Here is a 12,562-nt window from a genome sequence, read left to right as displayed (position 1 = left end):
CACTCTGTGTACCTCGCTCAGCCACACTATATAGCATTCTGTTTACTGCCACTCTGTGTCTGCTGGGAATAGTGGTACACCGCTCGCTCAGCCACACTATATAGCATTCTGTTCACTGTTCTGTGTCTGCTTGGAATAGTGGTACACCGCTCGTTCAGCCACACTATATAGCATTCTGTGTACTGTTCTGTGTCTGCTGGGAACAGTAGTACACCGCTCGTTCAGCCACACTATATAGCATTCTGTGTACTGTTCTGTGTCTGCTGGGAACAGTAGTACACCGCTCGCTCAGCCACACTATATAGCATTCTGTTCACTGTTCTGTGTCTGCTGGGAATAGTGGTACACCGCTCGCTCAGCCACACTATATAGCATTCTGTTCACTGTTCTGTGTCTGCTGGGAATAGTGGTACACCGCTCGCTCAGCCACACTATATAGCATTCTGTTCACTGTTCTGTGTCTGCTGGGAATAGTGGTACACCGCTCGCTCAGCCACACTATATAGCATTCTGTTCACTGTTCTGTGTCTGCTGGGAATAGTGGTACACCGCTCGCTCAGCCACACTATATAGCATTCTGTTTACTGTTCTGTGTCTGCTGGGAATAGTGGTACACCGCTCGCTCAGCCACACTATATAGCATTCTGTTCACTGTTCTGTGTCTGCTGGGAATAGTGGTACACCGCTCGCTCAGCCACACTATATAGCATTCTGTTCACTGTTCTGTGTCTGCTGGGAACAGTAGTACACCGCTCGTTCAGCCACACTATATAGCATTCTGTGTACTGTTCTGTGTCTGCTGGGAACAGTAGTACACCGCTCGTTCAGCCACACTATATAGCATTCTGTGTACTGTTCTGTGTCTGCTGGGAACAGTAGTACACCGCTCGTTCAGCCACACTATATAGCATTCTGTTCACTGTTCTGTGTCTGCTGGGAATAGTGGTACACCGCTCGCTCAGCCACACTATATAGCATTCTGTTCACTGTTCTGTGTCTGCTGGGAATAGTGGTACACCGCTCACCCGTCACTGTATAGCATTGTGCTCTGTGTCGCTGCTGGGAATAGTGGTACTGTATAGCATTTCTGTACTGCCACTGTACTGCTGCCAGTCAGCGTGTACTGTAAGGATAAGTGAAATGAGGAAGAAATCCGGTGAAAGAGGGAGGGGCAAGGGAAGAGGTGTTTCCCCTGACGGTTCACGTACAGGCCACAGGGGAGCACCCAAGAAAACCCACTCAATACCACCCATGTTGTCCAGGACAACAACCCTCACAAATCCAAAAGAACAGGACCAGATAATTACTTGGATGACCTCTCAAGCGTCCAGCAGTGGGTTAAGCAGCACCAGCACATCACGCACGAGGTCCGAGTCCTCAGCCAGTTACAAGGAGCCAGTGGGCACAAAGCTGACACAACCGGCAGCGACACCACGCACACAACTGCCAGATAACCAGTCCGATGAATTACCTCAGGACACAATGGGGTATTCGCAGGAGCTATTCCCAGCCCAACAAACTTCCACCTTTCAAAGGTCAATGGAGGAACAGCCAGAAATGTTGTGCCTGGATTCACAACCGTTAACTGTGGGAAATGTACCGCGCACTGAAATACGAGGCGAGTCCGAAGAGGACTCGGAAACCCAAATCCCAGAGCAATTTGGGCAGGAGGGGTTGCAATTGCAGGAGGTCGGCCGACAAGATCTGGAAGACGACGTTGGAGTGTGCTGCGCAGAGGTTGTTGTGGGGAGCTCTACTCCACGGCGGTGGCCCACAATGACATATGACGAGTTTGAGGAGATGGAAGAGGAGGGTATGGACAATGTGGACAGAGACCCAGATTTTGTTTGTGAACGAGAACATCGCCGTCGTAGCAGCAGCACAGATGAGTCTGTTGAAGAACACACTGCTGCACGAGTTCGCCTTGTGCCACAAGGTAGGCGGCGCGCAATTTCAGGCACCACAAGCGTGGAAGTTCAAGTGAGAGGCAAAAGAGGAGCAAACAGAAATCGCCAGCAAGGAGGCAGGTGCTCCAAAGTCTGGGCTTTCTTTGAAGACTGCACTGAGGATGTTACCATGGCGATTTGCAAGGTGTGCAAGACCCGCCTGAGCAGGGGGAAAAATATTAACAACCTCTCCACCACCAGCATGAGCCGTCACATGCTATCCAAACATCCCACTCTTTGGGCAAACGCGTCAGGACAGGGTACCAGAAACAACACTGCCTCCCTTGGGTTCACCAGACCCGCCTCAGCAGCAGCAGTAGCCCAGCCATTGCGTGGTTCACAACATTCACAAACATCAGACGACGCTGACACTGTCACTTTCCGGAGTAGTGCTCTTGAGGTCTCCCAGTGTTCATCAAACACAACAACCAACAGCCCTTCCGTGTGCAGCGCTACGGTTCAGTTGTCTGTGTCGGAGATGTTTGAGCGCAAGAGGAAATTGCCAGCAAATGACCCCCGGGCCGTGGCAGTAACAGCCAGCATAGCCAAGCTTCTGGCCTGCGAAATGCTGCCATATCGATTGGTGGAGACAAACAGCTTCAAGGGCATGATGTCAGTGGCCATCCCACGTTACGTGGTTCCCAGCCGCTACCACTTTGCACGCTCTGCAGTGCCTGAGTTGCATGAGCACGTGGTCAGCAAAATAACCCGAAGCTTGAAGAATGCCGTTGCCTGCAAGGTTCACCTCACCACTGACACCTGGACGAGTGCGTTCGGCCAGGGTCGATACATCTCCCTTACCGCGCACTGGGTGAACCTTGTGGAGCCTGGCAGCGATTCCTCACCTGCTACGGCACGGGTGTTGCCCACGCCACAAACAGCTGCACCGCCGTCCCTCCCACTGGATAACAGCAGCACCTACCTCTCTGACTCCTTCTCCTCCAACGCATCTCAAAGCTGTACCTCATCCGGAAACGCTAACCCAGCAGCAGTAGGATCGTGGAAGCAGTGCAGCACAGCTGTTGGCATGCGTCAGCAAGCGTTGCTGAAGCTAATCTGCCTTGGGGATAAGCAGCACACAGGGGAGGAAATTTGGAGGGGAATAAAGGAACAGACGGATTTGTGGCTGGCACCGCTGGACCTGAAACCGGGCATGGTTGTGTGTGATAATGGGAGTAATCTCATTCGCGCTTTAAGGTTGGCTAAGCTGACACACATCCCTTGCCTGGCGCACGTGATGAACCTAGTAGTTCAGCGGTTCCTGAGGACATACCCAGGCGTGCCCGATCTGCTGTTGAAGGTGCGTCGAGTGTCCAAACATTGTAGAAATTCCAGTACTGCTTCGGGGGCACTCGCCAAGATGCAGGAGCGCTTCAATCTCCCCCTCCATCGCTTGCTGTGTGATGTCCCTACGCGCTGGAATTCTACGCTGCACATGCTAGCCCGCTTTTGCGAGCAGAAGAGTGCAGTGGTCCAGTACATGACGGCGCAGTACCGAGGCGCATCCGGCCAGCTGCCAAGCTTCTGTGGATCCGATTGGGCCAACATGTTGGACCTCTGCCAAGTCCTCCAAAATTTTGAGCAATCCACGTTGCTTGTGAGCAGTGACAACTCTTCAGTCAGCATTACCATACCACTGCTGTGTTTACTGAAGAGGTCGATGTTAAAAATCAAGGAAACAGCTGTCATGATGCAACTGGGGGAATCTGAAGGAGAAAACGATCAGCGTGATGGTACCAACATCAGGCCATCCGCCTCAGGGAACGCTGGCCCCAGCAGCTATGACGAAGAAGAGGAGGAGGAACAGCTGGAGTTGGAGCAGGAATTTCATGCCACCACTGACGAGGGCCAGAGCGGTGCACGTTGGACTTCAACAATTCAACGCGAATGGTCAGCAGAAGCAGACCAGGAGGAAGGTGACGACTATGATGCATCACAACAACTATCACAACGCTCACAAGAGGATGATGAGGATTCTGGTAGGACTCTGGCACACATGGCTCAATTCATGCTAGACTGCATTGAACGTGACCCACGCATTGTGCGCATTCTGGACAACACCAATTACTGGGTTTATACCCTTCTGGATCCACGGTACAAACACAATGTTCCAAAACTGCTTGAAGAAAGAGTCAGACAGGTCAAAATGGAAGAATACCAGCAGGCCCTTGTGGAGACTTTAGAGAGGAGATTGACATCCTCCCCCTCCTCTAGCCAGTTGTACGCAGACAGACTGACTTCCGCAAACCCAGGACGACCAGGAGGGCAGCAAACAACGCAAGCCGCAGCTAGTACCCAAAAGGGAATGGTATCGGCAGTGTCCTTGGAGTGGGAAAATTTTCTGACACCCATGCAGCCGCAGCCCACTGAACAGCAAGCGTGCAGATCCACCTCCAACACCGATCGCCTGGAGAAGATGGTCAAGGACTACATGTCAGATGGCGTAGCTGTGTCGAACCATCCATCTGCACCCTTCAACTATTGGGTATCGAAGCTAGACACCTGGCACGAACTGGCAATGTACGCAATAGAGGTGCTGGCTTGCCCGGCAGCCAGCGTTATGTCGGAACGCTGTTTCAGTGCTGCCGGAGGCATCGTCACAGATCGGCGTATCCGCCTCTCTACAGACAATGCAGACCGTCTGACTCAAATTAAAATGAATCAATCCTGGATTGGAAATGACTACGCAACACTCCAGGACCCCAACCAAGTAACATGACCAATGAACATCTGGGATGGTGTTGCGTTTCCGGGCCCTGTTTATTGAACCTCTCATCTGTATTACATTTATGACTGCATGGCGGCAAAAAGCATTGCTGCTATATCCGCACGCTTTTTGTCCACATGCAAGGCCTGGGTTGTTGTGTCTCACAAAGCGTGGCCTTCTCCTCCTGCGCCTGCTCCTGTTCCATCACGTCTGCTGCTGCTGGGTTAGCGTTGCCGCGTGGTCCCTGTTTATTGAACCACTTATCTTTATTACATTTATGACTGCATGGCGGTACAAAGCATGCTATCCGCACGCTTCTTGCCCTCATGCAAGGCCTGGGTTGTTGTGTCTCACAAAGCGTGGCCTTCTCCTCCTGCGCCTCCTCCTGTTCCATCACGTCTGCTGCTGCTGGGTTAGCGTTGCCGCGTGGTCCCTGTTTATTGAACCACTTATCTTTATTACATTTATGACTGCATGGCCGTACAAAGCCTGCTATCCGCACGCTTCTTGCCCTCATGCAAGGCCTGGGTTGTTGTGTCTCACAAAGCGTGGCCTTCTCCTCCTGCGCCTGCTCCTGTTCCATCACGTCTGCTGCTGCTGGGTTAGCGTTGCCGCGTGGTCCCTGTTTATTGAACCACTTATCTTTATTACATTTATGACTGCATGGCGGTACAAAGCCTGCTATCCGCACGCTTCTTGCCCTCATGCAAGGCCTGGGTTGTTGTGTCTCACAAAGCGTGGCCTTCTCCTCCTGCGCCTGCTCCTGTTCCATCACGTCTGCTGCTGCTGGGTTAGCGTTGCCGCGTGGTCCCTGTTTATTGAACCACTTATCTTTATTACATTTATGACTGCATGGCGGTACAAAGCCTGCTATCCGCACGCTTCTTGCCCTCATGCAAGGCCGGGGTTGTTGTGTCTCACAAAGCGTGGCCTTCTTCTCCTCCTGCGCCACCCTCCTCCTGTTCCATCACGTGTGCTGCTGCTGGGTTAGCGTTACCGGTCCCTTTTCCTGGAACCTCTTATATGTATTACATTTATGACTGCATGCCGACAAAAAACATGTTACCTGTGCAAAGAAAACAGACATTTCCCGCATTTAAAAGACAGTTTTCCCTTTGAAACTTTAAAATCGATTTTCTCAAAAACTATAAGCTCTTTTTGCTAATTTTTTTTTCCTCTTGTACCCACTCCCAAGGTGCACATACCCTGCAAATTTGGGGTATGTAGCATGTAAGGAGGCTTTACAAACCACAAAAGTTCGGGTCCCCATTGACTTCCATTATGTTCGGAGTTCGGGTCGAACACCCGAACATCGCGGCCATGTTCGGCCTGTTCGGCCCGAACCCGAACATCTAGATGTTCGCCCAACACTACTGTAGATAGCGTAGCTTAGAGACAGTTTTTTGGGGGGTAAAAGGTCCATAAGACACCCCTGCAGTTTAGAAGCACCTAGGTTTAGTTTTTTTTTTTTTTTGTTTTTTCAGATTTTTTCCCTCTAATCCTAGGTGCGTCTTATATACTGGAGCATCTTATATACTGAAAAATATGGTAAACGAAAATAGTGCAAAGACAACATATCAAACGTTCAAAACGTGAAGTCTTATTTTCTTGTTAACAACTGTTAATTTTGAATCTGATATGCCAGACAGCGACACCTTTCAAAAACAGGAGGATGACGTAATCCAAGCAGCAGCAGCAGCAGCCCTGCCCACAACATATGAAACTGAGTGCCTGCTTCTGGTCATGTGATCAGACTACTATGACAGGATTTTAAGATGTACTAGCTGATTGCCCAGTGTTGCCCGGGTATGTATTTGGCTGGTGTTGGCTCTGCATACTTTTTCTAACCCCAACACACAATTACTCAATGACCAAGTTTGTGAGTTTTGGGGTCCTTGGCATCAATAATTTGTATTTTCCCAAGAAATGAAACTGTTTGTGGCTCTGTCCCCTTTTCTGAATTTGAACCTCAATGACTAACTGTACCAGGTTTGAGCATTGTGCCATTAACAGTGCAAGAATGGCAGAAATTGTAATATTCCCCTTGAAAATCAACAGGTGAGTTTTGATTGGCTATTATAGGCTTCACCCACTTCCCTGAATATTTATCTCAGTCACCCAGTGACCATCTGGGCAAAGTTTGAGAACCCTGCCATAAACAGTGTAAGAAGGACTGCAGTCTACATTTTCCCAGTGAAATTTGTTTTAGGCTCCGCCCACTTTTTGTAACCTTGACACACAGTCACTCAATGACCAAGTTTGTGAGTTTTGGGGTCCTTGGCATCAATAATTTGTATTTTCCCAAGAAATGAAACTGTTTGTGGCTCTGTCCCCTTTTCTGAATTTGAACCTCAATGACTAACTGTACCAGGTTTGAGCAATGTGCCATTATTTAACAGTGCAAGAATGGCAGACATTTTACTATTCCCCTTGAAAATCAACCGGTGATTGTGCAAAGTTTGAGAACCCTGCCATTAACAGTGAAGAAGGGCTGCAGTTTACAATTTCCCAGAAAAATCAATTTTTGACTCCACCCACTCTTTGTAACCTTGACACATAGTCATTCAATGACCAAGTTTGTGAGCTTTTGGGTTCCTGGCATGATCATTTTATGAATGGAAGCAGTTTATCCAGAAAAGCAAATCTGATTGGCTGTTTGTGGCTCCGCCCCTTTAGTGAATTTGAACCCCAGTCACTTGATGACCGACTGTAGCAGGTTTGAGGCCTCTGCCATTAACAGTGTAAGAATGACAGCAGTTTCGATATTCCTATGGAAAATCAATAGGTGAATTTTGATTGGCTCTTGTAGGCTCAAACTACTTTTCCGAATATTAATCCCAGTCACCCAGTGACCAACTGTGTAAAATTTGAGAACTCTGCCATTAACAGTTTAAGAATAGCTGCAATTTATATTTTCCCATGTAAAAAGTTAGTTGTTTTTGGCTCCGCCCACTATTTGTAATCTTGACATACAGTCACTCAATGACCAAGTTTATGAGCTTTGGGGTCTTTGGCATCAATAAGTTGCATTTTACCATTGAAATGAAACAAATCTGATTGGCTGTTTTTGGCCCGCTCCATTTTCAGAATTTAAACCCCAGTCTCCCAGTGACTGACTGTAGCAGATTTGAGGCCTCTGCCATTAAAAGTGTATGAATGGCAGCACTGTAAATATTCCCCTTGAAAATCAATAGGTGAATTTTGATTAGCTGTTAGGCTCCACCCACATTTCTGAATATTAATCCGAGTCATGGTCGGCCTTTGACCTGACCGGGTCGCTCAGGGTGCCAGCTTCCAGGGGGGGCATGCTTCCCTCCCTCTGATAAAAGTGACTTCCCCCCCACACAGCTTCCCTCATTCCCTCTGATTAATGTGCCCTGCTCTAGAGAACGGTGCAGGCAGCAGTGGCTCTCACCGTCCATCTCGCAAACACCAGCAGCTTTGCTCAGCACTCGGGGCATTTTTCTGAATGGTGGCTTTAAAGGAAAGGTTCAGGGTGAGGGAAAATAAAATCAAAATCCACATCCACTTACCTGGGGCTTCCTCCAGCCCGTGGCAGGCAGGAGGTGCCCTCGCCGCCGCTCCGCAGGCTCCCGGTGGTCTCCGGTGTCCGACCCGACCTGGCCAGGCCGGCGGCCAGGTCGGGCTTCTTCTGCGCTCCAATCTGCGTTTCACGCGGGCGCGATGACGTCATTGGACGTCCTCCGGGCTGTACTGCGCAGGCTCAGTAGTCCGATGACGTCACCCTGAACCTTCCCTTTAAGGGTCCTCGCTTGATGAGGTCATCAAGCAAAGCCCTTAGAAATTAATTCAGAAGAATGCCCGGGGAGCTGAGCAAAGAGCTGTTTGCGACATGGACAGTGAGGCTGCAGAGCGGCAAGTTTGGATATATCTAAAACCCTCACTCAGCCAGCGATTGGGGGGGTGGGGGGTGGAGCAGAGCACTGTGTAAGCTGGACAATTAAGACTAGTTTACTTTCTGTCTGACTTTGATCTGTTATCTGTGCAGTGTCCCCCTGACCCCCTCCCCCTCTCTGCTTTCTCACTTCTCACCATAGTATAATAGTTTATTTAACCCTGCACGTCCCAGCCAAACTGAATAAAGACTGGAGCACTAGTGAGAAACTATTCATCTCCCCACAAGATCTCCTCTGCCGCTACCACTTTATCTTTCCTTCTTTCTGATGTCCCACTTTTTTATTTCCCACATCTATCTCCCTCCCCATTCTCATGCCTCTCTCCCTTCCACACAGTCCTTAGTATTTTTATTATTAAGGTGCCCATACATGGGCAGATCGACTAAGAGATAGATCTCTCTTTGATCAGAGAGAGATCTGCCGACTGCCCATACACCACAGGCGATTCTTGATCGATTTCAGCATGAAATATCTCAGGAATCAGGTTTGTGACGCCGCCTCTCCGATGTCCCCGCAATGTAAATATCCATCATGCCCCCCCAATCCGTGGCTTGTGCAGTATACTTTACCTGTCGGTGTCTGTTGCTGGCTGTCTCCGTATTACCTTCCAAACACACGCCCCACGTAGTTGCCGGCATATACGTGGGTACGTGTGTGACCTCACGCATGCACCCACGTATACGCCAGCAACCAAGTGGGACACGTGTATGAGGATGGACCCCGAAGCCAGGAGCGGTCACCGACAGGTAAAGTATACTACACAGGGCTGCGGGGGAGGGGGCACATTTTACATTGGGGGGACAGCTCAGGGAGTTTTGTTCCTCATCCTGATATTGCACTCTATTACTACTGTGCACCTGATCGAGCATGCCAGCCCTACATCTTGCAGCATGTCCAATCGATACATGCAACTAATTTCATCCCCAAATTGGTTGCACTATTGATCAGGCATGTTCTTGGCAGCACCGATTTATGTATGGTGTGTGTGTGTGAGAGAGATCTGCATGTGTGTGTGAGATCTGCATGTGTGTGTGAGATCTGCATGTGTGTGTGTGTGATCTGCATGTGTGTGTGTGTGTGTGATCTGCATGTGTGTGTGTGATCTGCATGTGTGTGTGTGTGATCTGCATGTGTCTGTGAGATCTGCATGTGTGTGTGAGATCTGCATGTGTGTGTGTGAGATCTGCATGTGTGTGTGTGAGATCTGCATGTGTGTGTGTGATCTGCATGTGTGTGTGTGTGTAATCTGCATGTGTGTGTGTGATATCTGCATGTGTGTGTGTGATATCTGCATGTGTGTGTGTGTGTGTGTGTGTGTGTGTGTGTGTGTGTGTGTGTGTGTGTGTGTGTGTGTGTGTGTGTGTGTGTGTGTGTGTGTGTGTGTGTGTGTGTGTGTGTGTGTGATCTGCATGTGTGTGTGTGATCTGCATGTGTCTGTGATCTGCATGCGTGTGTGTGAGATCTGCATGTGTGTGTGTGATCTGCATGTGTGTGTGATCTGCGTATGTATTTGATCTGTGTCTGTGTGGTCTGTGTGATCTGTGTCTGTGTGTGTGTGCGTGCGTGCATGCGCGTGAAGAGGATGAATGGGGGGGGGGGGGCAGCACCAAAATCTGGTTACGCTCAGGGTGCTGTGAACCCTACGGCCGGCCCTGATCCAAGTCACCCAGTGGGCAATTGTGTCAAGTATGGGAACCCTACCATGTACAGTCACTCAATTATCAAGTTTATCAGCTTTGGGGTCCTTGATATTAATACTTTGTATATTCCCATTGAAAAATAAACAAATCTGATTGGCTGTTTGTGGCTCCGCCCTCTTTCTGAATTTGAACCCAGTGACCAACTGTACCAGGTTTGAGGAATCTGCTATTAACAGTATAAGAATGGTAGCAGCTTAAATATTCCCTTTGAAAACCGAAAGGTGAATTTTTATTGGCTGTTGTAGACTCCACCTACCTTCCAAAATCTTAATCTCATTCACCCAGTGACCAACTGTGCCAAGTTTGAGAACCCTGCCATTAACTGTGTAAGAATGGCTGAAGTTAATATTTTCCCAGTAAAATTTGTTTTTGGCTCCGCCCACTTTTTGTAACTTGGACACTCAGTCACTCAATGATCAAGTTTGTGAGCTTTCAGGTTCCTGGCATCAAAAATGTGTGAATGGAAGCGGTTTATCCACCAAGGAAATCTGATTGGCTGTTTGTGGCCCCGCCCCTTTAGTGAATTTGGGTCCCAGTCACCTAATGACCGACTGTAGCAAGTCTGAAGCCTCTGCCATAAACAGTGTAAGAATGGCAGCAGTTTCAATATTCCCCTTAAAAATCAGTAGGTGAATTTTGATTGGCTGTTGTAGGCTCCATCCACTTTCCTGAATCTTAATCTCATTCACCCAGTGGCCAAGTTTGAAAACCCTGCGATTAACAGTGTAAAAATGGCTGCAGTTTACATTTTCCCATTTAAAATTAATGGCTGAAATTTGATTGGCTGTTTTATGCTCCGCCCACTTTTCCTGGATTTGTAACCTCGGTCACCAAGTGACCATCTGTGCCAAGTGTGGGGACTCTGGCTTGATTAGTGTGAGAATGGCAGCCTTTTCCATTTTATTCCATTGACTTAAATGGGTGAAATCTGATTTGCTGTTTGTAGCTCCGCCCAGGTGTGCAGGGGGGATGCTAAACCCCCAGAACATATCATCCCAGGTAGTGAGGGATCTGTCTTCCAAGTTTCGTTCAAATCGGTCAAGCCATTTTTGAGTGATCGCGGCACGCACGCACGCACACACGCGCACACACACACACACGCAGTTTTATATAGATATAGCTCATTTCACTCATAGAAAATGCAGCATTACCAAGTTATTAGAAGGTAGTTTAAGATTTGTGCCTAGAAACGGTATGTATAAAGGATCAGGTTATACGTTACATTTCCACATAGCTACCCAAACAAGTGAACAATGAAGGAATTCTGGAAAGATTAGTGGTAAAGTACTGAGCAAGCACAGCGACTGACAAACAATGACAAAAACCTCTCAGGATGAGGAAATGTTTGTGTGACAGAAGGGTGTTTGTTTCCTTATCAGATATACCTGTAGTGACATGATGAGATAAACCTAGGTAAGCAAGAGTTAATTTGATTTATCTATGCAAATTACCTCGAACAGCTTGTCAAATTAAATGTACCCATACATCTAGCAACTTGGCGGCCAATCAACCATCCGATTTGATAATTACTTTTGAATCGGATGAAAATCGGTGCCACCAAGTGCATACCCAATTGATGATTCAACCAATTTCAGACATGCTGCAAAATGTTGGGCCTTTGTGGTCAATCGGGTGCGCGGCGGTACTGGCAAGCAATATTGGGACAAGCGATGAAAGACCCTAGTGTATAAATGTGCATGTATGTGTGCACTTATACATCACCTGTCCTCTGTGATGGTGCCCGTCCTAATCAGATTCGATCAGGGAGAGATTTGGTTGAATCTGCCCATTATTGCCTGATGTACGGCTACCTTAACCTCCCTGGCATTATGATTCTTTGCAGATTTAGGGTCTAAAAGTCTTGCAATGTTTTTTAGACCATAAACACAACAAAAAAACAAAAAAAACTTACCCCAGAGAGATCTGCAGCAGCTCCTGCATATAGCCAGGGCTGTGGAGTCGGTACAAAAATCTTCCGACTCCAACTCAGTTTCCGACTCCTCGGTTTATGAAATCACGACTCCAACTCCGATTTCGGGTACCCAAAATGACTCAGACTCCTCGACTCCGACTCCTTAGTCTAATACCTAACAGGGCTGTGGATTTTGTACAAAAATCATTCGAATCCCGACTCCGACTCCTCAGTTTACGAAACCACGACTCCAACTCCGACTCCGGGTGCCCAAAATTGCCCCGACTCCTTGACTCCGACTTCAACTCCGGGTGCCCAAAATTGCCCCAACTCCTTGACTTCGACTTCAACTCTGGGTGCCCAAAATTGCCCCGACTCCT

General features: G+C 48.4%; 1 protein-coding gene across 2 annotated transcripts in view; it reads left to right on the top strand.

Moving 5' to 3' along the window:
* LOC137527785 (properdin-like) overlaps positions 1-12,562 on the top strand; it is a 150,758-nt gene that overhangs the window by 4,253 nt on the left and 133,943 nt on the right. The gene's annotated exons all lie outside the window — the stretch shown is intronic.

The sequence above is a fragment of the Hyperolius riggenbachi genome, chromosome 8, assembly GCF_040937935.1.
Source record: "Hyperolius riggenbachi isolate aHypRig1 chromosome 8, aHypRig1.pri, whole genome shotgun sequence".
In the NCBI taxonomy this organism is placed as follows: domain Eukaryota; kingdom Metazoa; phylum Chordata; class Amphibia; order Anura; family Hyperoliidae; genus Hyperolius; species Hyperolius riggenbachi.
The sequence above is the reverse complement of the archived record's forward strand: the minus strand, read 5'-3'. Positions and strand labels throughout refer to the sequence as shown.